General features: G+C 45.8%; 1 pseudogene; it reads left to right on the top strand.

Annotated features, from left to right (window-relative positions):
* Window positions 1–867: 867 nt before the first annotated feature.
* On the top strand, window positions 868–24,880 carry LOC136645570 (lipase member M-like; annotated as a pseudogene).
* The last annotated feature ends 1,683 nt before the right edge of the window (window positions 24,881–26,563 follow it).

Genomic DNA, 26,563 nt, shown 5'->3' on the forward strand with positions numbered 1-26,563 from the left:
CCTGCTAGAGAACAGTGGCAGGTAAGAGAAGTTATTTTCTTTCATGCATTTGCTTTATTTGATTTTGCTGATTTTTGTCTAGAGTTTTAAGAGCTTGAATTTTAAGCTATCCTCTTACCAAGGTTAGATACGATTATTAATATCACTTAAGAGTTAGGCATATTTTAATTACCTTGAAATGAATAGGACTGAAGCACATTCCAATGCAAAATCCAGAGTCCAGTCCTTTCCTTCACCATGCCATGGCATGCAGCTGTGCCCAAAAGGCAAGTGCTTGTTACTGAAGAGCTGGGTTTAGGGGAAGTCATGAATTGCACAACTGTGTTGCCACAAGGAATCTGAGACTGGAAAACATACCAGCTTTTTGCAGAAAATCCCCTTCTCTTAAAAACAATACTTGCAGCCCAATTCTATGCATGTTCACTCAGAAGTAAGTTCCATTATAGTCAATGGGACTTACTCCCAGTTAAGTCTGGACAGCATTGCAGACTAACAGCACAATGCAAACCAGATGGGACACTGGCACTGCAGTCCCTGTGCTGGCTGATGGCATCACAAATGAGTTGTAAAGCAGAGCGGCTGTGTGGTCTGTTGCCTCCCTCTGGGATTGTCACTGGGCTGTCCAGCCCCATCACCCCTGTTGTGATGCCACTGGGGTGAAAACCGATCTTTTTGTTGTTCCAAAAGTTCTTTGAAAGTCACTGTTCAGATCTGGATATCTGAAAGGTGACTGTTTTGTTGAATGAAATAAATTTAAAATCTACTATGCTTTGTTGTGAGTCACTTGTTAAATTCTTTAAATGTCAGTGGCTAATGCATCATGGGGATTTGTTGGGAACAACTGGCATTGTTTTATACAGGTCCGAGATGTGGCTGTTTATGGCAGTGGCATGCTTCGTCCTACAAGTGATAGATTCAGAAGAATCCTTAGATGGAAGACATTTGAATCCTCAAGAATTTATGACTATCGTAAGTGGCGTACACAGGCTCATTTTGGAACGGTGTGTGTATCTACTGAACAGATGTGTGGGGTGTCTGCTGTGCTCAGAACGTCCTCCGGAGGTATGCATGGAGGGGGGCCCCCTGCAGACCCGATCTGTGGATAAGTTCTTGATATGGGGCCCCCTATATATTAGTATTCATAATAAATATTTATATACTTTTTTTTTACAAAAAGTACTGGTGGTTCAGAAAGCAGTTTACATTGCAAAGCAAGTCAGTGAATGACTCCCTGTCCCCAAAAGATGCAAAGTCTAAAAAGAATATGTTCGTAGGACTGTACAGTATATGTGTGTAGGATTCCATCCAATATCTGTAACAAATCAATCCACTGATTCCAACTATCAACACAATCCTAGTCAAGTCTACTCAGAAGTAAGCCCTTTTGTGTTTGGTTGGGTTTACTCCCAGATAAAAACATATCAGGCCATATCCTTAGAGGCATTTCTCTGATAACTATCCTTAATGATTTCATAATATGTAATAACTATTTATTTCAACTCTGTCAGTTAGCTTTTCCCTCCAACCTATACTCCATTTTCTCTCTGTCTCACACACTCACACAGTAGGCAGTAGGACCTGCCTACTTCTGGCTCAACTGGTTCTTGCTTACAGCTTTGCTCCTGCTTTCCTAGGGGACAGGTTCCATCAATCACCCATTTGACTGGCCTGCCAGCAAGTAGCCACTCAGTGAGGACAAAGAAGGAGATGAAAGAACTAGGGAGGCAGAACAAGAAGGGAGAAAGGAGGGCTCCATCACAAGGCTCTTGTGATGGAGGGCTCCACATGCAGTGCTTATGCTAATGCAAAGAGCAGAACCCGGAAAAGAATAGGTAAACCATGCTGACAATGGAAATGACCAGAGGTGTACTTTGGTACAATTCCCTTCAGGGCTTAGGGCTTTAGCCCCTAAAGCCCTATCTTCTGCCCCCATTTTATGTGATGTCATGGCAGTACACTTATAAAACTATACAGGTCCAACCTTGTCATACATGGATTTGACTGAACACAAATGGCCCCTGCAAATGAGAAGGAATGTGCTGATCCCTGGAGAAGGGAAAAAATGTACCCCTTTAAAATCACAGTTGTAAAAACTGCTTTTTAATGTTGCAGAGAGACAGTCATGCAAGTGATTACAGCAGGGCTTTTCAAACTGGGGCATCGTGACACCCCAGCCTGCGGGCCCTGGCCCCTGCCCACCTAAGGGGTGGGGACAGCCTGGAGGCAGGGAGGAGACAGCAGCACAATCCCCAGGATTGCACCGCTCAGGGGGGCTGCAGGGCCCCAAGCCCCTGCAGCCTCCCAGGGGTGCGGGGAGACCTGCAGCAGGGCTCCCGGTAGCAGTGAAAGTGGATGCGGAGCAATCACGCTCCACTTCCGCTTTAGCGGAGGTGGGGCGCGATTGCTTGGCATCTACTTTCACTGCTGCGGGGAGTCCTGCTGCAGGTTGCACCGGGCTCTCTGCAGCCCCCCTGAGTGGCATGATCCTGGGGATTGTGCTGCTGCCTTCCTCTGCCCCTGCTGCCTCCCCCCTCTCACCCACGCAAGAACTTAGTGGCTCTCAAACTCTCCCAGAGAGTTTGAGAACCACTGGATTACAGGTATAACCTAATTATCCACAGTTTCCACAGATTTTTCTATCTCAAAGCTGATGAGAAGGGCCCTTTAAATTAAAGGTAAACAGTTATTTAATAATGCCAGAGAAGGCAGCAACAATCCATCAATCATTCTCTCTGCAAGCTGCACTCCTCCCTTCCCCTGAGCATGTGAAAGATTGCTTAATGGCAGTGATTATCACCTTGTCCATTCTTTCCCCCTAGCTGGGTATCCTGGTGATGGAGGGTTTGCTGCATCCTAGTGAAGCCTAAGTGCCTGGAGAAAGAGTGATTGCCTCTGTGTGCATTTCAAAAGGTCAACAAGGCTGTTTTTAAATCACCAGAGCAAAGGCACCTTGTTCTTTAAATTGATTTGCTTTAGTGCAGTTTTTTGCCATCCACATGAGTCCTGGGAATGGAATCCTCAAGAATAATGAGACTCGACCTGTAGTTTTGAAAATGTCCATCTCTGAACTGTCAACTGTAAAAAAAACCAGATCAGTATTTTGGGTAATTATCTGCATTTATCTTCTCCTATGGGAAGAGATGTTTACTCAGATGTAAGCCTCACCAAATTCAATGGATCCTAGACCTAGGAAAGTGTGCAAAGGATTGAAGCCTCAATCTGTGCTTCCCACGTCCTCTGAAATTGAGCATGTTGTGCTTCACCACTGGGGTAGAACAATAGTGAGGTGACTGTTGTGTTTCACATAGTACAGTGAACTCTGGGGAGCGGCAAAAAGTCTTGGTCACGCCACTTTTCAGCTTAAGTCTGCTGCCACCACCCTACAGCCTGCCATTGAAATAGTCACTCCAAAGTGCTTCTGGTTTGCTAAAACTGAGCAGGAAGAGAATCGGGCACTGAACCTCACTGTTCTCCTCCTTCTTGGTCCTTTTGAACAAATAGGAAGTGTGGGACATACTAGGAGAGCTCTCAGCATGTTCTGTATTTCCTATGTTGTTTATAGGACCATGAGGCAGAAAAACATGAGACTGTAGGAAACAAGGTCTCTCCCCTCCACACAGTGGGGCAAAGAGACAGAGGCTGCACGGGGTGGTGGATCACCAGCTGTGGCTCTGTCTGTGACAAACTGGGGCCACTGTGTATCTGTTTCCAGGGCTACAAGGCTGCTTGTGCTAACAGTTTCCCTGCAAAATGTATTATTTCTGACTAAATGGGTGCTGGTGAAGCCTGATTTTTGCCAATGATATATTTCTTCTTGCAGGATGAAATAATCCAATACTGGGGATATCCCAGTGAAGAATATCAAATCCTGACAGTGGATGGCTATTACCTGCAGGTGAACAGAATTCCTTATGGAGTACTCAGTCCTGGGAAGACAGGTATTTGGCTGATTGTTGAAGTGAACTAGTTCAAAGTGTGAGCTCTCTCCCCTCATTTCTTACCTAAGGGTAAGAGTTGCTGCAGGATTCACCTGTCATCTCAGCCTGGTGGCCATGTGGGCCACATGTATGACTGTGTCTGAGAGAGTTCTGGTGATGGCGAGAAGAAAGGGACTGGAAGAACCTACTTTATACAGAGGTGAGGTCATTCTGGGAAAAAGAGTACACTCTTCCACAAGGATGACCTCTCATTTCTTTCTGAGATTCTGCAGATGTGGGTAACTGGGGGCATATATAAATATACATCTGGAATGCCCAATGAAGAATGTATGTAAATAAAAGACCCAGAAGGGAATCACCAGTCACATGGGTCTTTACTCCCATTCATCATCATCCCTCCTAGGCAAGAGATGATTGGTTGGAACCAACCATGTGGCAGTCCCAATGTGAGAATGGAATCTCACTGATTAGAAGCATCATTCCCATGACACTACCTGAATGGAGCTGAAGTTCTGTGCCCAACTATGGCTGATTTTCTGATTGCCAAATTTAGGTTTGCACAATTTGGTTTAGCTGTCCATTCCAACCATAGTCTGGTCTTTGTTCTTCATCTGTCAGCAATAATGTTTAAGTGTTTTTATATTGAAAAGTAGCATATTGTGAACATATTGTAACATTGCCTTGAAAGTCTACGTATAATAATAAAATGTAACCTAATAACAAGTGTTGCCCTTCCCAAAACCTGAGGGCAGCGTGAAGTCGTGCCTGGTGTGCCTTGATCCAATAACACACTGAACTCCAAAGTGCTATTTATTGCAGGTTAACCAAGTAAGGCACAAGGAGAACATTCTCAAATCATGTACAAAGTTCAGCTGGATGCAGCCAGCCTTTTGTACTCAGTTCAAAGCAATACGATTTAACAGGCAAAAGATTAATACATTTCCACCCCTGCCTCACCCAAGCCCCTCTCTACCCCTCGGTTTGGTAGCGATGTCCTTCCTTCAGACATATTTCGCTGTTCTTGCAAGATAACAGGGTATTTACACAGACTGGCCTTGTGGTTATCTTCAAGGACCAAGTCACTGGGTGACTAGTAGTAAAAGCACTGGGTGAGGGCATGAAACTATCTTACTAATGGCCCAATCCTATGCCATGTGCGCTGGCTCACTGCCGGTACATACTATTGCAAATGTGCTGTAAGGCATGTTTGTGGGGTTTAGTGCTGGCTGAGCACTGGAGCTAGCCCAGTATCAGCAGGCGCTGGGCTAGCACCAGGGGATTGTAGATACTTTTGCCCAAACCACCAGGCAGAGAGGTAGGTGGGAGTGTGGGGGGAGGTGGGGAAGAAGCGTTCTGGGGCATGGGGAGGTGGGCAGAGGGCGGGAGGAAGTTGGGGAGGATGTATGGCAGGTGGAGGGAGCAGGCGGGCAGAGGGGGAGTTCCGTGGTGGGCCGCATGGCCTAACACTGAGCTCTTTGATTCTGCACTAGTCCAAGAGTTTGCTGCAGAATCAAGTAGCCCCATTGTGGGGCTGCTTTCCTTACCCGGGGGAAAGGGACAAACAGCCCCTTCTCTCAAGGAGCCTCCGTCGGCTGCCCAGTAGTGCATTGGATGCTGCAGCAGCCATTTTCGGTGCCACGGCAGCCCTGCGCTCTAGGCAGTTCAAGATTGGGCTGTAATTTAGCAAGCAAAAGGTTTGTAAGCATTTAGTTTTACTCTTGTCTCTAAATGTAGAATCACTGTTGTCAAAGCAGTGCAACACTTCCTCTGCACTTGTGGCATTCCATGTCCTGACCTAGACTAACATGGGACTACAGCATCACAAGCAGTAAGTTCTTCCCCCCATCACATTCTTTCTTTCAGTATGTAATTCAGTCCTAACTAACTAACTAAACCCCTCCCCCCATGCTGATGCAGCAGCACCAACAGATTGCAAGCTGCATGCTGGAGAGCGGCAGCCTTGAACGAAGCCTCCAGTTCCCCAATAGATCTACTTTGGCTGGCACAACTCAAAGTGAACCTGGGAACATGGATGGTGGGAAGGGGGTTGGGATATTAATGGACCCACTGCCTCTGATAACTGCCTCCTTCCCACTCTTGACACACTCCTCTCTGCAGAGCTTCCCACCCTGTTCTTCCCTTTCTGGGCTGAGTTCTGACAGTGCAGCAACCTATTTGGTTTGGGCCCTAAGCACCATTGTCTCCATTTTCAGCCATCCCAGATTATTGCACTGAGCAATTATTATGTTCAAGGTGAGTTTTTAAAAATTAAAAGTGCAATTGAACATCTTTAGGTTCTCCCTTTTCTTTTTTCTAGGACCTAGACCCATTGTGTTGACAGTACATGGTACACTTGGTGACGGAAGGGACTGGATTACAAATGTCCCCAGCAATAGTCTGGGGTTTTTTCTAGCAGATGCTGGCTATGATGTCTGGATTCTAAACTGCAGAGGAACAACCTGGTCTAGAAGACACCAGACTCTGCCCATTGATCAGGAACAATTTTGGGATTTCAGGTAAGTTCAGAGAACTGTTTCAGACTTGCATAGGTGAGATGTTTGTTCTGCAATGCTGTTCTTGAGGGTCCACTGTAGGCAGCCAATTTTGTTTTGCCTTCTAATCAGAAGGTATCAATTCTGAACAAATTTTTGGAAGGATCCAAGATGGTATTTTGTGTTTTCTTTCTTACATGCTCAAATCCCTTAATCTAGGATACTCTTATACTCTCCTCTTGTACTATGGTAGCCTTCAGGGGCTTATGGCCAATCTTATTTGGGCCTTCCAGTGATGGAACTTGCTTTCTGTCGATGGAGGGCCCGGATTGACTTGGCAGCTGCATCAAAGGCATGTGCATTGGGATATCGGTGTGAATGGTTACTGATTGTGTGCATGTGCCACAGGAGTTCCTAGCCACTGCTAGTGCCTGTAAGTTGGCAGTAGGAATGAGCCATGGGCAGGGAGGGAGGAATCAGGATGTTTTGGGGGAGGAACTGGAAGGGCATGTGGGGGAGTGACAGTGTGAATCCAATGGCAATTTTCACCCTAGATCCTATCCCTGGGGCCCTGCCCCAGAATGCTTCCTGGCTCTCAGACTTACACCAGCTCCATAGCTGGCATGGGTCTGAGGAGACCCATAGGCAGTCAAGAGGCCTACATGAAGATAAATAATGAACTTTTCCCACTTACCTCTGTTTTGCTTTCTGGTCACCCATTGATTGGATGCAGCGCAACCTCTACTGGTGTGGCTGCATGCTATAGCCAACAGGTATAGGATTGGGGTGAAAGTGACACATTTTCTTAACTCTCACCCATTATCCCTTCTCTAGTATTAATTTCACCCACCTTTCATTTGGGCAATAAAAACGTGTAAAGAACCAGGATGTTGTACTGGTGGTGGTGGTGGTGTTGTTGAACTTAGACCTGGAAGATTCAGGTTCAAATCCCCACTCAGCTATGAAGCTGCCTGGGTGACCACAGGCCAGTCATTATCTCTCAGCCTAACTTGCCTCACAGGATTATTATGAGAAAAAAAGAAGGGAAGGAACCATGCACACCACCCTGAGCTCACTTGAAGAAAGGAAAATATGAAAATCTGAAAAACAAAGAAATCAATCATGAGATGTATTTTATTCCTTTCTATGAGCTATTGGTCCATTTGAATGCAGAATTAAAACCAAATCTTAACTGTGAGCAAGATACAATTTACTGGAGTGAAGATCAAGATCATAAAACCTACTTTGCTTTGAATCTGTTTTTTGAATAGCATGGCATGGGAAGCTCCAACTGAAAAACCCAGCAACAGATGTCTAAGTTTCCCTTTGTTAACTTATACTTTTAAAAGTATGAAATCAGGAATGGACTCTGTGAGCTACAGAACAGGAACCAATCTTTTAAACATAATGGGCTTACCCTATTGTGGTATGCAGCATACCATGAGGTCTGCTGGTGTAGCAACCTTTCTGCTGGTCTGTGGACTGTGCCAACGACGTGAGAGCTGGAAACCTGGGGGCCACCAGAAGAGTGGTGCAAACCTGGGGGCCACCAGAAGAGTGCTGCAGGCAGGATAGTACTAGCAAAGGGGCAAGGATTGGGACAAGGCAGAACAGGGCGAGACAGAGGTTATGGTGTGGGACATGGCAGCACTGATGTCCACCACATCCAGAAATTCTGGCCTAATCTAGTTATGCCCCAGACAGTTTTGTAAAAGCTACACCAGCAAGAGAGGTAGCATCGATCTGAGGACTTTTATTGGGGACCATGTGGCTAGGATGTAAGTAAATTTTCATTTCTTACCCCTCCCAACTGGCCTTGTTCCCAATCGGTGTGCTGGATGCAGAGGATGCTGTAATGGCAAGATCCACCTTGGCTCATTCTCCACCCTAATTTGCCCCTTATCAACCTCTACCCTTGCCTGCTCAGAGGCTGACTGCAGACCCCCATTGCCCATTTCTGGGCAGCAGCTCAGACAGGTGAAGTGGCTGCCACAATAGTTGACAGATTGTCCCTCAGGTAGGACTGGGCCTTGTAACTAGAAAAAAAAAAATTCAACTGAGTGTGTTTTTGTGTTACAGTTTTCATGAGATGGGGATATATGATGTTCCAGCAACAATCCATTTTATCCTGGAGAAAACTCAGCAAGATGGATTATATTATATGAGTCATTCCCTGGGTGCAACAATAGGTACTTTGAGAGGAATACATTGCTTAGAGACGTTCCATTGAAAGTCAGACCGCATTTATAACAGTAGTCCCGGAATTACAGTTGCCTACTGTATTACATTCTAGTCAATTCCACCGTTACATTACATTGACATATCTAATGGCTGAATGAGGTATAACCAGGGCTTTTTTTCTAATGGAACGTGGGGGGATGGAGTTCCGGCACCTTTTTGCAGGGGACCCTCCCCTTCGGAGGCATTCTGGGGGGGAGCAAAACAGAGGCATTTGCTGGGTGGGTGCTGGGGGGTGCAGGGTGGGTGGGCGCCTAGCCCCTGCCTGACTGCACAACAACCCCCTCCTGCCACCATCTCCAAGCTCTCGCCTGAGCCCAGCCCCCTCCCCCCACGCTCTGCTTCCCCCTGCAGCTTCCAAGCTGGTGGAGTGCGCGGGGGACACGCGCCAATGCCGAGGAGGAGGACGGCCGGCCAGCCAGCCAGCCAGCCAGCCAGCCAGCCAGGGAGACGGGCTGCGGCACCCACAGAACGCCCAGGTACTGGCTTGACGGAGGAGGAGGGGAAGGAAGCTGGCTGGTGCAGCCCCGTGCCAATCTGCAGCACGAGCCTAGGTGTGTCTACTCATAAGTAAGTCTCATTGTGCTCAATGGGGCTTGCTCCTGGGAAAGGGTGCGTAGCCTTGCAGCCTGAGAGCCCAAGCCTATGCATGTCTACTCAGAAGTAAGTTCCATTATGTTCAATGGGGCTTACTCCTGGGAAAGTGTCATAGCCTTGCAGCCTGAGTAGACAGGCAGAGGAAGGGCTCTGAGGCTGCAGTCCTCTCCACACTTTCCTGGGAGGAAGCCCCACTGCCTCTAATGGGACTGACTTCTGAGGAGACAGGCAGAGGAGGGGCTCTGAGGCTGTAGTCCTCTCCACACCTTCCTGGGAGGAAGCCCCACTGCCTCTAGTGGGACTGACTTCTGAGTAGTCCGGCAGAGGAGGGGCTCTGAGGCTGCAGTCCTCTCCACACTTTCCTGGGAGGAAGCCCCACTGCCTCTAGTGGGACTGACTTCTGAGGAGACAGGCAGAGGAGGGGCTCTGAGGCTGCAGTCCTCTCCACACTTTCCTGGGAGGAAGCCCCACTGCCTCTAGTGGGACTGACTTCTGAGTAGACCAGCAGAGGAGGGGCTCTGAGGTTGCAGTCCTGTCCACACTTTCCTGGGAGGAAGCCCCATTGACTCTAGTGGGACTGACTTCTGAGTAGACAGGCACAGGATTGAACTCTGAGGCTGCCATCCTATCCACAGTAAGCCCCATTCACTAAAGTGGACTTCTGAGTAGACATGCATAGAATTGGGCTCTTAGGCTGCAATCCTAGGCACTTACCTGGGAGTAAGCTCCATTGACTAGAACAAGACTTACTTCAGAGTAGACATACCTAGGATTGGGCTCTTAATCCTGGCAGAGAGATATATCTGCACCCGTTTTCACATGCTAAGGGCAGGTGAAAAGGGATTCTATGTGTTTACAATGTGCTGTCCAGCCTTGCCAGAGATCCTCCTCATCCTTCCCCCACAAGTATGCCCTCTGCCAGCCAGCGTTTGCAGTTCCTCTCCAGCAATGCAAAGCAGCTGCTCAGAGCAGCAGAGAACATACAATTGCATGCCAAGCGCCTTCCCAAAGACAGAGTATTCTGATACCTGATTTAAACCATATTTAATGGCTTGTTTGCAAACGTAGCTGTTTCAATGTGCACCTAAGGACCCCTCTCGTGTAAGAATTCCTTTTTTGTTCTTACTCCCACAGTTGCTTAGAGTAATTTTACTACATGGAACTCATATAAGCCATTTTTCGGAATCCATTCACTGCTTCCTCTCCTCGAAGTAGTGCCACACTACATACTACATGCTACAAGTGCACCTGTACAGTATTTTTCCCCATGTGTAGAAAAAGTAGCTAGGAGGAAGGGGATGTGGAGATTGACAGCCCAATCCTATGCATGTCTACTCAGAAGTAAGTTCATCTTTAGGGGGGATGCACATAGAAAGTATTTTATTTCTCCAATAAAAAATGGTTTTAAAATAAATAAATAAATAAATAAATAAATAAAAGATTAACAAGTTGTGAGTTCCTGCACCTTTTTTTTTTAATACAAAAAAAAGCACTGGGTATAACGTCTATGAAATGTGATGCAGTAAAAATGACAAGAATGTAATACAGTAGGCCAGTGGTTCTCAAACTTAGGGAGAGTTTTACTCCTTAAGTCTTTGTGGGGGAGGGGCTAGGGCAGTGACGTGATCCCCAGGATGAAAGGGGGCTATTTTTACTTACTGAGGGCTGCTGGCAGCTGTAGGAGTTGCGGGGGGGGGGGGGTGGTGGTCTCGAGCAGCCCTCCACGGGCTCCCCGATGCTTGGAATGTTGATGTAGAATGTTGAGAAAAACCAGTCGCTAAGCACTTCCGGGTTGCTCGGCAGCCCATTTTTCTCAACATTATAAATATTCTAAGTCAACATTCTAAGCATCAGGGAGCCATGCAGAGGGCTGCTTGGGGCTCACCACAACTCCTGCAGCAGTCAGTAACCCTCAGTAAATAAAAATAGCCCCCTTTCACCTCCATTAGCAACATAATCCTGGGGATTGCATCACTACCTCCCTCCTTCCCCCACCCCTTAAAGTGATGGGGGAACCTTTACACAAGCTGGTGGGTTGTGACTCACCAGTTTGAAAACCACTGCAGTAGGCTGAATGTCCACATAACAACGAAATTCCTTAACAGGTATAGAAGACCTATTTCCATTGTTGTGATGCACACATGTATATTGAAATGTATTTCCCCGTGCATCGTTCCTGAGTTGTCAGGAACTGACTCATGAGGAAGCTCCAGTCTTAATGTTTAAACACAGCTAAAAGTCTTGCATGTTGCCTTGCAAATTCCTATTCACCCTCACTTATTCTGAGTGAAGCACTTGAATCCAAGGTGTGCTCTTAGATGTTCTTTGGCAAGACTTGTACCCCATTCTCTGACATCATTTCAGACATATAGCATGAAATCAGAAAGATGAGAAATGCATAGGCACTTCATATGAGATGTTAATTTTGCATTTGACATCTGTCTTTGTTTCCAACTTCAAACCCCCTCACTCCAAAAGAGGGGGACTTTATTCCTCTGCGGCTTGGTTTGACCAGGACTGCAAAGCACTTAAGAATCAGATTAGGTCAATTTATCACCAGTACCGCCTCTCTGGAGATATTAAAATACCTGATACATATTTTATCTCCAAAAGGCAGTTACAGCTACTAATTAAAAAGAAAAAAAAAACATGAACATGCTTCTCTTTTGTGGAACAAGTTATTAGTTGCAGTAAACCAAAAGAACTCCAAGCATTTTTGGGCTGTAATTACAAGTTTATTCCAGAAACCTTCAACTTGTCTCTCAGCTGCAGCCATCTCTTCTCAGGAGTGGCATCAGCATTTCTCTGCCCTTTTTCATCAGGATATGGCAGGCAGCACTCTTGCTTTAGAGATTTCTCTCTTTATACGGCCCCCTCATGGCCCCCTGTGGTGCCAGAGGAGATTAAAAAGTTAATCTCTCAAAGCAAGACTGGGAAATCTCACTGTCTTGACTCAGTCCTTTCAGAGGCTTTACAAATGGATTTGGATTGGTGGGCATCTTTATTAGCATCCCTTTATACCAGGGGTGCCCAAACCCCGGCCCTGGGGCCACTTGCGGCCCTCGAGGCCTCTCAATGCGGCCCTCAGGGAGCCCCTAGTCTAAAATGAGCCTCTGGCCCTCTGGAGATTTGTTGGAGCCCACACTGGCCCAACACAACTGCTCTCATTGTGAGGGCAACTGTTTGACCTCTCGCGTGAGCTGTGGGATGAGGGCTTCCTCCACTGCTTGCTGTTTCACATCTGTGATGCAGGAGCAGCAGCAAAGGAAAGGTCAGCCCTGCTTTGTGCAAGGCCTTTTATAGGCCTTGAGCTATTGCAAGACCTTCATTCATTCATATAAGTTCATCTTTAATATATTCAGTTTTGTAAACTTATGTAAATTTATTCAAATTTTAAATGTAAATTAATTCTTTTTTTTCCCTGGCCCCCAACACAGTGTCAGAGAGACGATGTGGCCCTCCTGCCAAAAACTTTGGACACCCCTGCTTTATACGGTTGTAGACAAAACTGGTATTATACCAGATGACCAGCTGAGTACGGTCATAGTACCAATTTTTTAAAGAGGTGACCACCAGGACCCTTCCAATTTTCGGCCTATTAGTCTTTTATTTGTGGTGGGCAAGCTTTATGGGAGACATCTTTTGACTAAGTTATTAGTGTGGTTGTCAGAACGGGGGCTTCCGGGCCAAGAATAAATTAGCTTTTGTAAAGGGGCCTCGATTGTTGATCATTTCGCGGTGTTGTCTTATCTGGTGGATAAGTATACCAGGTCTCCTAAGCAAAAAGTATATGTGGCCTTTTTGGATTTAAAAGGGGCATTCGATTCGGTTGACAGGGATCTTCTATGGGAGAAACTTTTTAAACTGAATATGGACCTGCTGGCCCTTATCAGGAAGCTCCACTCAGGAACTTTATGCCAGGTCAACTTTGCACCACTGGGGAAGTTAACATCTAAAATCCCAGTAGATAAGGGGGTGAAGCAGGGATGTGCCTTAGCACCTTCTCTCTTCACCCTCTTTCTTAATGACCTGGCCCCCTTACTGCTCCAGATTGATGGTCACTGCCGAAAATTAGGTCCAAAACATATCCCTGTTATATTATATGCAGATGATGCAGTCCTCATTTCGCGTTCACAAGTTGGCCTTAAACACCTGATAGATAGAAGCCTTGAATATTTGAAATGGAACAAACTTACCTTAAATGTCCAGGAAACCAAAATTATGGTTTTCTCTAAATCTAAATCTTGGAGACCCCGAAATTGGACCATAAAGGGGGAAACTTTCAAACAAGTTAAAACTTTCAAATATTTAGGATTACACTTTCAAAATAACCTTTTATGGGGCACGCATCAGAAGTTGGTAACTAACACAGCCCTCTTAACATCCCAAAGTATTATTAGGTTTTTCTTTAAGCAGGGTAACCAATATCTCCCAGCCGCATTGAAGGCATTTAACGTGAAGGGTGTGCTACAACTCCTCAATGGCTGCCCTATATGGATCAACTCAATAAAGATTAACTTGGAGTGTGTACAAGCTAATTTTCTGAGGGCAACTCTGGGTCTATCCAGAAGTGCACTCTATGCAGCATTATGCTTGGAGACAGGGCAATCACACCTAATAACCAGAGCATGATTATTAACCATACGTTACTGGTTAAAAATATACTTCTACTCGAAGCCTGGTAGCCTCCTACATTTAATGATATCGGAATTTGATTCTTCCAAATGAGACAAATTGGTGAGGGGAAAAATCAAAACAATTGGACAATATTTTGGGGACACACCCCCCCCCCCAAAATATTTGGGGGTGTGTGTTTGAAAGACGCATTCATTATCTGTAAACCAATGTAACAAACATTGCATAGAATAAATGCATCTCTGTATGCAATGTAAAATGCATTTGTCTACATAGAAATAACATGCAACATATTCTTTCATTTTACACACCAGCACAATACACAGGTTTGCATCCCTGCAAAAGTAAAACATAGCACTGAGATGCAGAGTATTTGCTTGTATTGAAAACCTTTCATTAGCTGATGACACATTGCTGATGCATTGATACATACTAAAATAATTTTTTTTTTACTTTACATAAAAGCAAGAGGAAAGATATGCAAGTCAAATACAGTAACGTCTTTGGAACATTAGTTTTTTTTTTTACAATATTCATTACATTGAAAAAGCAAAGTACAGAAGACTTGAATTATTGAATCTACCTAGTAGAGCTGAATTCTCCTATCTTTCTGAGAGTTGAATCTCCTTATGGGTGGATCCAGTGTATAAGGGGGAGACCGTGTGCACTACCTTCAGAGCCCAGGTCAACCAGGTGGGTAGATCTGGGCTCCTGCCTGAACTTGGAGTCCATGTCTACGTGCTGTGTAGACTTGGGGTCCTGTTTGTGCTTATCACCTCTGTGGACATTTGCTGGGTAGGTAGACCTGGGGTTCCACCTGGACTTGGAGCCTAGGTCTACCTGCTGGGTATACCTGGGTTCCCAATTGAGCTTATTGCCTCTGTGGCTATTTACTGCGCAGGTGGAGCTGGGCTCCCACTTGGAGTCCAGGTCTACCTGCTTGGGTAGACCTGGGCTCCCGATTGAGTTTATAGCCTACATAAGAACATACAAAGAGCCCCACTGGATCTCACAGTGGCCCATCAAATGCTTCAGGGAGCACAAAAGACAGCAAGACAAAACCTGCATCCTGGTGCCCTCCCCTACATGTGACATTCTGAGGTAGTCCATTTCAAAAATCAGGAACTTGCACATACCTATCATGACCCATGATGGACTTTTCCTCCAGAAATTTGTCCAATCCCCTCTTAAAGGCATCTAGGTAAGATGGCATCACCACTTCCTATGGCACAGAGTTCTGCAGACTAATTACACACTGAGTAAAGAAATATTTTCTTTTATCTGTCCTAACTCTCTCAACACTCAATTTTAGTGGATGTCTCTGGTTCTGGTGTTATGTGATAGGGAAAAGAATATCTCTCTCTATCCACTCCATCCATCCCCTACATAATTTTGTATGTTTCAATCATGTCCTCCCTCAGGCCTCTGTGGCTATTTGCTGGACTTGGAGCCCAGGTCTACCTGCTTGGGTAGACCTGGGCTCCAGACTGAGCTCTGTGGCTATTTACTGGGTGGGTAGACTTGGGCTCCCGTTCCAACCAATCTCCTTGGCACCCGCCCAGTGGGTGTTTCCCTGATACCCGATTTTGCTCTCCATTCTGATGGGTGCCCTTCCCTGCTGGCAGGACAGTTGGGGGGTGGGTATGCACCCATGGCCTCCCCTGGATTCACCCCTACTTAGAATCTTTTCCACACTTAAATTCTTGGTTCTCTGTAGCTCAAATGCTTTCCATACTTTCTCCACCAGAAAAAGGGTCTCCCCAGTCCCCAAGCAACAGCCATTAATTTTAAAAATATATATGAAAGGCAAAAATCCCACTATGAAGTCTCCAAACAGAAACGTTTCTCCCTGCAGCTCCACAGCAATACTTTGTAGTAATTAGCATGTTCCACAGTAGAAGAAATAGCACCCTCCCCATTCCCCCTGCCAGTACAAGTAGAAATCTCTCCCTACCTTCCTTGTAGCTTCTCTTGACCAGCCCAGCTCTCCATGTGCTCTGGATAGGGGCAGGATGACCAGAGGTCATAACTTCCAAGGAGCCCTCCAGGATCCTGTTTTACTCACTCTACACACATGAACTCTCTCCCTCTCCCTCCCATCCCTGCCAGAAGGACCAAGCCCTCTTTCCTCCTGTGCACGAAAAAAGTTGCAGAAAGGGCTTCAAATCATCCCCAACTGATGCCAGACTAGACACAAAGAGGTCATGGTAGGAAAAAATTCTAGGGGGGGGGGGGAAACTGCTGGCTCAGGAGGGGTGAAACCCCTCCTGGCCCCCCCTAGCTACGGCCCTGCAATGATATTGTACATGATGTACTAATGGCTGAGAAGATGCTTTAGGGTGAAATCCTAACTCCTGGATTAGGCCGGCGCAAGTCACTTCTGCTGACCTAGGGATGTTGCAAATGTGCTGTAAGGAGTCGGAGAGGCCAGGGCAAGGAGTTGTATTGCCCTCCCTGTGCCGGATCCAGGCCCGGCGGAGTTTTTTGCATCAGTCAAGCTTGGCTGATGCAGGGGTTGGGGGGTGGGGAGGAGGTGTTTCAGGGTAACGGAGGGTAGGCAGCAGGCATTCCCAGGGCAGGCAGGGAGCAGGATGCAGGGCCAGGATCCGGCAGTTATGCCAGATTCTGTCCCCATTCCCAGGCAATTGTAATATAGTGGGCCCTCCATATCCATAGGCTTGGCATCTGTAGATTCCGCTGTCTGCAGGAACCCCCCCCCCCCACCTCAGAAAGCCTCTTGGATGGGACTGGAAGCCACTTCTGGTTCATGTCTGAAACTTCTGGTCAAATCTGAAAGGTGTTCTGAGATTTGGGGAGGCCTGCAACCCATTTCATTTGCCTTCTCTGGCCTCAGAACACCTTGTGGATGTCATCAGAAGTGGCTTCTGATCTCATCTGGGAGACCTTTTGGGGAGGCTGAGAAGCCCATGTAGTGGGTTGCAAGACATCCCAACCTCAAAAGGACCCAGTGCAATCAAAGTAAATGGTTGCAGTACTGGGATCCTGGCTGCACCTGGGACTCCAGCATCCATGGATTTGGTATCCATGTGTATGTCTGGGGGTGAGTGGGTTCTTAACTGAATCTGCCACAGAAACAGTGAACCCACTGGATTTTAAATTCCTTTTCTTCTGCAGGTCTTATTACCTTTTCAGTCATGCCACAAACTTAGTCAAAAGGTCAAGCTCTTCATGTGCTTTGCTCCTGCCTACACATTGGTGGGCTTTAAGCTAGTACCTCAAATTGTTGCGTTTGTCCCTGATGGAATCGTAACGGTATGTAATATACTTTATTTTCTAATGTGTTTAATATTTCCATAATCAGTTACATATCTTTTTCTTTAATGTGTTTAGATGGGACAACACTCCTGCTATCCACCTTGTATCATGGTTGATCTGAAAAAATTAAGATTAATTAAAATTTCACATGATTAATGATGTCCTTGAAATGTCCTCTCAAATGGACATTTAGACATGCTGTATAACAGAGGTTCCCAAACTTTTTATCATCTGAACCCACTGTTTAAAGTGACACTCTTATGGGAACCCGCCTAGGTTTATGGGACTTTTAAAAAAAGATCTAGAAAGAAATAACATTTTTATTTATTTACTTACAAGTAATAATATTTTGTTTCTTTATTTACAAAAAACTCAATCCATTTCTCATCATGAAGCAACCCTAACAAACTTTAATGAATGTTCTCCTTCCTTTCCCACATTTCTCCCCAGAAAAATAAAAAAATATAAAATCTTCTGATTTTTTAAAAAATCCTTTATCAACTAAGAGCCTAATCCTGTGCTTGGCGGCACAGGTGTGTGCCGCTGAGCACAGTTGCAAATGTGCCGTAGGGCATGTTCGCGGGGCTCACTGCCGGGCTGCCGCCCGTGCTAGCCCAGCGCTGTTGCCTAGCTCCTGCAGCTTGGTGGACTCCTGGACTGCCAAGCTGCAGAACGGTAAGCGGGGTGGGGGTAAGGGATTCTGGGGAGGGGGGAGGCCAGCGGGGGCAGAGAGAGGGAGGGGAGGAGGCGTGACAGGAAGGTGTGACGCAGGGAGGGGTGGGCAGGAGGCATGCCTGGGGGAGGGATGGGAGGCAGATCCGCGGAGCTCTGCTCCGCAGGATCCAGGGCACTCATGCAGGGCTGTGTGCCCTACATGAGCACCTTTACCTTACTGCCGACCTTTTGGTCAGCGGTAAAGTGAGTTACCCCATTGCGGGGCTGCTTACCTTACTGGGGGAAGGAGATGAACGTCCCCTTCTCCCGAGGTGCCTCCTGCGTTAGCGCGGGAGACGCTGGATTCGGCGGCAGCCCTTCTTGGTGCTGCTGAGCCTGGGCGCCCCGAGCAGCTCAGGGTTCGGCTGTAAGACACATTCATTTCCTTATATTTCCATGCATGCAAGCTGCAGGAGCTCAGCTGCTTGTAAACCCCAGGAGCTGTGCTCTTTGCAGGTCAATCTTTGCAGGGCAAACAGCTATTTTGCAAACTCCAGGAGCTGAGCAGTTTGCAAGGTAATTAGCAGCTATCTGAATAGACTCAAGGTTTGAGGCATTTAGTTATCTGATCTTGCCATTACCTGCATTTACATTGGAGGCTCTGCCCAGCCATTGGCTACCCACTGAAAATCAGGTAGCGACCCGCCAGTGGATCCTGACCCACAGTTTGGGAACCAACAACAACCACAACAACAGTATTTATATACTGCTTTTCAACAAAAAGTTCACAAAGCAGTTTACAGAGAAAATCAAATATCTAATGGCTCTGCATTATATACCTCTGAGCATTGTTCTCCAGAGTTTCAGACAATATTCTATTCAAGTTGCTTATATGCTTGGCTTTTCCCTGTATGTTGGTTAAATGCAAGGGCCACTCTTACCCCTTCTGTTACCTCCGGAGAGTATGTAATATCAATTATCATTTATTACTTCAAAATCTTCTTTGCATGTTTACAGTGGGATAATCCCACTGCCATCCATGTAGTTTATCTGAAGAGTAGGAAGATTCCTATAGGATTTCCAATCATTAATTGATCCTTTTTTGAGATTGACACATTTGAGTATCATCCGTACAATGTTATGTGTCTGATGATGTCCTTAAAAAGTCTCCTGCAGTCGGTGAAGCCCTTTTATAGGGACATATGAGCTTGCCTTATCCTTACTTAGACCAGTGGTCCAATTAGCTCAGTATTGTTTATATGGAGTGACAGTGGCTCTCCAGAGTTTCAGACAAGGGTCCTTCCCAGCCCTTCCTCAAAATCTTCTTCTCAAAAACATGCTCTGGTTTCTTTACCAACTTCATGGTACGTGATGGAGGCTGAGCACAGATGAGAAGACCCCATTTGTGCTGTGGCAGAGTAACAGGATTTAGGAAGGCTTCTGGCTCTCCAGTATAAACTTACTGACCAATCCTGTCCCCAACTGCACTGCCAGAATTTGTGTTCCAGCAGCACAGCATCATTTGCAGCATTGCAAAATGCAATGTGCTATTTCCCGCTGCCAGGCCACTGCAGCGAATGGCAAGTGGTGCTGGCCATGTAGCAGCAGCTATCCTGGATCTCCCGGCACTAGTGAGTTGTCTTATGGGGTGGCATGTAGGCAGGGAGAAGAAGTAATGGGGTGGAGAGGTGGAGGAGTGGGGTGGGGCTTGGGGCTACTAAGAGATGCAGTGAGGAGGATAGTCAGTGGTTTTCATTGGCAATGAGGCCACAGATACCCTGTGCCCCCTACCTGGCCTCACCATGTCTCCTCGGAGCCACGGAGCTGGAATTGACAAATTAGGTGCAGAGAGTAATAGGGGGCTCACTTTGAGGAAAGGGAGAACAGTTCCCTTACTTCATGGAGGCATCCTGATCTCACCACCCTGCTTTGGGTGCAGCATGTCTCCAAGACATGGTTGCATTGTCTCTGCAATGAGGGAGATAGCATTGGGACATGAGTGCGAATTTCTAGGGCATAGTCAGTTGACATATGACACAAAGTTAACTATGAGACTAATGCCTTACTTAACTGGCCAACATCTTAGCACCTCTTCTGCTGGCGCTGATTGCCAAAATGCAGTCAGCACCTTTGTAAAAGGCACACCAGCAGTGCACTCAGTAGTGGACTGGTTCCATCCTTCTCATGTTGTTGGATCTCCTGCCGCCCGCAGAAGCAGATAAGTTGGTGGGAGGTATGGGGTGGGTGGAATAGGGGTGGGGATAGGGTGAAGCAATGGCAAATGTCTGGATCTTATCCTCCTTTCCTACAACCTCCCCAGCTCCTCTCTCTCCTCAGTTTTGCACTAGGAAACTTGCTAGTGCAGGACTGAGGTGAATGATTACAGATCAGGAGGCTTACACAGCTGAATCTCCTTTCAGGGGGCAGGGAGAAAGGATAGGATTGGGGGTCTTAGGTTTTACCTGTAGTTAAGCAGGTCTAAGTTTGGTCAATGCCTAGGTGGAAGTGTACCCCCAAACATTGAGCCCAATCCTGTCTATTCTCCACTGCTGATGCAGTGGTGCCAAAATAGCTACTGCTACATCCTGCAGTAGGAGTGCAGTTGTGGAGGTCTCCTCTGAGAAAGAAAACAGTGGTTCCATTACCTAGGAGTAAGCCTCCATACTGCAGAGAGATCTACTTGAACCTGAGCTAGCTAACTAGCTGGTGCAGGTTCACGTGGACCATACTGCAGGATGAGGTCTGCAAAGGGAGTTAGAATTTGGTAGCCACCAAACTCACCCCATTCCCAGACCCAATCAGCCTATCCCTCCTTATTTCACTCCTCCCTGTCTGCAGTCTGCCCTCCCCCCCACCTCCTGCCTGTGCTGCTGACTTACCAGCTCCAATGAGCAGTGGGGGAGGCGACAACAGGGGTGGGAAGGTGCCTTCCCACTGGCATTCCCGGCAGCGGATTGAGTAGTGTGCTGTCAAAGCACCTTTTATGACTGACGCTCACTGCTTTACAGATGTCAGTACCAGCAGAGGATCCTTACCAATGACAGCCAATAAGTATACGATTGGGCTCACTACGCATGTTGTGTTCTATCAAAGAAAAATGAGATACTAACATAATAAATAAATGTACAGGGGAGATAGCTTTGACTGGAATCTTAATGTGCATGTGTGTGTTCTGTTAAGCACCATTAAATAAATGTGTTTCTCAAGAGTTTCAGAAGCATTTCTGCCATTTTATTTTACAGCTTATATTTGGAAAAAAAGAATTTTGTCTTCTTAGTAACAAACTGAAACACATTTTTGCCAAGCTGTGCAGTTATGCAGTCATCGACAAGATTTGTCTCCAAACAATTGATGTGTATAGAAAAGAAAACATAAATGTGGTAGGTGGATTCTATATTTGTTTAAGAACCCCATGCACGTAGCAATTTCCAACAGTCCAGTACACCACGTGTACACATGTTCTAATGTCATATTTTGCACGTAGCATGGCTCTCAACTGTCTCTTATGTGAATCTTCTGTATGAGCAGTGTACGGCTGCTCAATGGCTTCTGTACTTGCTTGTTTAATCATATTGTTTTTCCAGAGTCGAGTAGATGTGTATGTTGGAATCTATCCTGGTTTTACTTCTGTAAAGACAATGATCCACTGGAAACAGGTATGTTGCCAATGTGTCAAAAATTAGAGATTAATGTCTGATTTTAATGGTATCTCTCATTTTGAGTACATGTGTGGGACTGACTACCAATAGTTTGGCTACTACTACTACTACTACTACTACTATTGTTGTTGTTGTTGTTGTTGTTGTTGTTGTTGTTGTTGTTGTTGTTATAATATATTATTAATGTCTGATTTTTAATGGTATCTCTCATTTTGAGTACATGTGTGGGACTGACTACCAATAGTTTGACTATTATTATTATTATTATTATTATTATTATTATTATTATTATTATTATTATTATTATTATTTTATTAATTTATACCCCGCCTTTTTGCCCAGCGGGCACACAAGGCGGCTTACAAAATTGGCTAAGAGTTCAGTCCTCAGCACCAGACCTCCCCAGTCCCACAGCAAAGGTCTGTGATTGTACCCCCCCCCCGCAGGCTATCGGCATCCCCCTGCACAAAAATCCACCCCCTCTACTCACCTGAGGCTCACAGAGCCTTGTGTGACCCAGAGCCATGTCGGGGAAGCCTCTCTGAGGTTTCCCGATGCTATAAACTGTGCTTCTGGGAAACTAGAAGCAGAATTTCCAACCCCGTCAGGAGCCTCAGAGAGGCTTCTGTGGGGTCCTAGTGGCTTGCGCCTGGAGCTTTTGCCTCATCAAACCTAATGGTAGGTCCGCAACTGCCAATCCTACTTAAATACCTGTGCAGCAATGCAGCATCTCTAGTGTAGTTTCTGCTATATTCTGTGGGGCACTTTTGGGTGCTAGAGGTTTCCTTGGGGTAATGGGTCATTTGTCCCCCTAGACCTCGGGTAAGCCCCAGCAGCTGCAATCAGTCAACTTGAACCTGTGCCAGCGATACTTGTGGCATAAGTCCACATTGATCTGTGCAGGTGGATCAGGCCTGGGATGGGAGTCTAGATATGGCACGCACTGGTGCTGCTGATCCCACCTCCTTCCAGGCCTAATTTGCCCACATCCCTCCCCCATCACCACTCCTTTCCACCCTCCCCTCCCCTGTTCAACTCCTCCCATCCATCCCCCTGCCTTCCCTGTACTCCTTCACTGAACATACTACTGACAGGTTTCCATCCCTCTGCCAGCACATAAAGAAAGGTTCTGGCCTTCCTCCTGGCACTCTGACTCCCTTTGCTATAGTAAAGTGCTTTACAGCGCTTTCGCTTTTTGCATTCTGCCAGTGCAGGCCTCAGTAGGATTGGGCCGTAAAGGTTCCAACCTAATCTTTTAAAAAGTTGTTTTCAAAATAAGATTCTCAAATATATTTGAAGTTATTTTCTAGTTAGTCTATGATTTCAAAGACGCAGTAATGTATTTTAGAGGGAAAGCTTCACATATTATAGAATTTTTAATTTTGGTTTAACCAAGGGGCTTGTTTCACATGTTCCATTTTGTTCCTATTGCACAAAGAGCCTGCACACACACACAGTTGTGTGTGGGAGGGGAAGGTACATGGCTTTGGAAAGCTAAAGTCTTTATTACTCAACTGTATTTTTTAAAAATCTAGCATTATACATACATGAATGACATTTTAGATACTTTATCATGAATTAATTATTCATCTCCTTTTATTTTATTTTATTAATTATTCATCTCCTTATTAATCTCCTTTTCAGAATTAAAACTTCACCTTATTTCAAACTGTGCATAATTCTTTTCCCTTCTTTTTAGGTTTGGAAATCACATGAATTTAAATATATTGACTATGGCTGGAAAAACAAAGCTGTATACAACATGGTAAGCTAAGCTCTCGGCCTTGCTTACAAGGGGAGAGGAAGGATACAGATCTTCAAATAAATAAGAAGAGGGGAGAGTGATTTGTCAGATATTTTGAAAGTCTGAATAATAACTTTGGTTGCTAGTTAAACTTAAACAGCAAGTTAAACTTAAACAGCAAGTTTGGTTGCTAGTTAAACAGTGTAAACCAGGGGTGCCCAAACAACAGCACGGAGGCCACTTGTGGCCCTCAGGGGCTCCCAATCAGCCCCCAATCTCCAATGAGCCTCTGGCCCTCCAGAGACTTGCTGGAGCCCATGCTGGGCTGAAGCAACTGCTCTCAGCATGAGGACAACTGTTCGACCTCTCACCTGAGCTGTGGGATGAGGGCTCCCTCCACAACTTGCTGTTTCACATCTGTGATGCAGCAGTGGCAGAGAAGGAAATGCTGGCCTTGCTTTGTGTAAGGCCTTTTATAGGCCTTGAGCTACTGTAAGACATTCATTCATTCATATAAGTTCCATCTCTAATAAATTCATTTATGTAAATTTATCCAAATTTTAAATGTAAATGTACGTATATTAATTCTTCCCCCCCCGGCCCCTGACACAGTGTCAGAGAGATGATGTGGGCCTCCTGCCAAAATGTTTGGACACCCCTGGTGTAAACAATGCTGTCATTTTTGACATCTAATACATTTCTTGTGGAAAGTTTGAGAGCACATCAAGGAGATGGGTAACCCACTCCAGCGCAAATTCCCCCATGCCGCTGCAGGTCTCCTCAGGGCAAATTCCCCCATGCCGCTGCAGGTCTCCTCAGGGTAAGGAGACATTTGTCCCCTTTCCCATGGGAAAGCACCAGTGTGCACAAAGGGTCTACTTGGACCAGTGCCAGAGAAATTTCTTACCAAGTGGATCTGTGTTCCCTCCCCCCCCAGAAAGGGAGATAGGATGTGGCACATGCTGTTGCCACTGATCCTGCCCCTTCTGAGGCCTGATCCACCCTCCCTCCAGCCTGTTCCACTCCTCCCTGCCACGCCCCACCCTCCACTGATCAGTGAGGACCTTACCATGTTTGGCATGCACATGTGCTAATCCTGTTTCTCTTTCCCACTTGTGATGTCCTTGCACTTCGGCGGCTCATCAGATAACCTGGATGCCTCTTGTTTGCTCATGATGCAACAACTTTCCAAAATGCCAGACCCAGGCATCTCTAAATTGTCAGGTTTTTTTTATTGGGAAAGAGCTCACCTCTGATTATCCAGTTGAACTGAAAAATGTGAGCAGATCTTACACAAACCCCCCAAAATTCCATGTCTGAAAAATATCAGAAAATATATAAAATTGACCATACTCGTATGTTCCCAACAGTCACTGAAATCAGTTTTCTCACTTTTTATTTTTTCGCCAACAGTCCACTCCTCTATTTTACAAAACAGAAGACATGATTGTGCCAATGGCTGTGTGGGCTGGTGGAAAGGACACATCTGTAACCACAGAGGATGTTGAACGACTTCTCCCTCGAATCAAGCATGTAGTTTTTTATAAGGATGAACCTTACTGGGGCCATCAAGATTTTATTTGGGGTCTGGATGCTCCAGAGCTTCTATATTCAGATGTGCTTTCTTTGATGCAGAAATACCAATAAAGTCTTGGTATGTCATATAAACCATATATATCTCATATTAATATGAAAAGATTTTTTTTTTTAAATGATGATAAACAATAAAAGCAGAAGCAAAACTATAAAAAGCATAGTGAACAGAGTGCTTTAAAAGTTTGCTAGCATACAAAATTGTGCAGGGGATCGATAGAGCGGATAGAAGGATGCTATTTTCTCTCTCATACAACACCAGAACCAGGGGACATCCACTAAAATTGAGTGTTGCAAGCGTTAGAGCAAAAGAAAATATTTCTTTACCCAGTGTGTAGTCTGTGGAACTCCTTGCCACAGGATGTGGTGATGACATCCAGCCTAGATGCCTTTAAAAGGGGATTGGACAGATTTCTGGAGGAAAACTCCATCACAGGTTACAAGCCATGATGGGTATGTACAGTCTGATATTAGCTGGTTGCTCATTATGAGGGCCAGGTAGGAATTTTTTTCTGTCATCCGAATTGGTCATGGATGGCATGTTTTTCGCCTACCCCAGACTGGTGAGGGTGGGGAGGTATATTCAGTAGGTTTCATGCGTTAAAAATTGGTCACTATGTTTAATAAGGTAGCACATGTTAAACCCAATTGCAATCTGGTGTCTTTGCTGGGGAGTGTGAGTGTAAATAAAATGCCTGATGCAGGGAGATGGCAGCGAGATGCAAGTATCTTTTGGCCTTGTGTCCGGCCTTATCCCTGAGGCATCTGGTGGGCCGCTGTGAGATATAGGAAGCTGGACTAGATAGACCCTGGGCCTGATCTAGCAGGGGTCTTCTTAAGTTCTTAAATATCAGCAGCTAAGAAAGACAATTTTATAGTGTAATGTTGTTGCCCCAAAGGTTTCCAGGCAATGGACACTGTGATTTCTAACAGCTTACACTTATGTGCCTGAAACCCACTTCCTTGCAACATCATCTGCTTTGGCCAAGCTACCAAATGTGTCCCCTTCCCACATCTTTCCTGTGCTGTCCCACCTCCAAGGGTAGCAGATAGAAGAAGGGGAGTTCCTGGACACAGATAGTTTACTCCAACCTTCCAAGTGGGTCCCCTATGGTCAAACCCCTCTGGTTAAAAAAAAAAAAATACGTATCCAGCAGTTTATTTTAAAAAGTTTATTAACACTTGCCAGTAAGTACAGGAAACCTCCACCCCAAGCTGGGGTGTGAAAGGGGTTTCCCAAAGCATTAGTGAGATTATATACATTTCAAAGACAGCAGCAAAACAACAGGCAGCCCAATCCTGAGCTGCCCAGAGCATGGGGCTGCCATGGTGCCAAAAATGGCTGCCGCGGTATCTAGTGGCATCACTAGGATTCACGTAACCCGGTACGGGAGGCCTGCGCGTCACCCCATGCAGTGGGCGGGGCAACGCCCCAGGTGGTGGGCATGGTGATGTACCATCGCCCTACCCCCACTGGTTTTTTGGTTGTACCTTTTGTTAGAACACAGATATTTCAATGTGGTTTGTTTCATTGCATTCTGCATGAAATTACGCATTGATTGATATATAACATGATCGGATTATTCCTCCAAATTCTGATTTTAGTGATTTTGAAAACTTGTAGAGTATCACACACACACACACACACCCCTCTGTCAACTTACTAACAACTTATTGCAGCAGTTCTCAAACTTTTAGCATTGGGACCCACTTTTTAGAATGACAATCTGTCCAGGA

The sequence above is a fragment of the Tiliqua scincoides genome, chromosome 3 (genome assembly GCF_035046505.1).
Source record: "Tiliqua scincoides isolate rTilSci1 chromosome 3, rTilSci1.hap2, whole genome shotgun sequence".
In the NCBI taxonomy this organism is placed as follows: Eukaryota; Metazoa; Chordata; class Lepidosauria; order Squamata; family Scincidae; genus Tiliqua; species Tiliqua scincoides.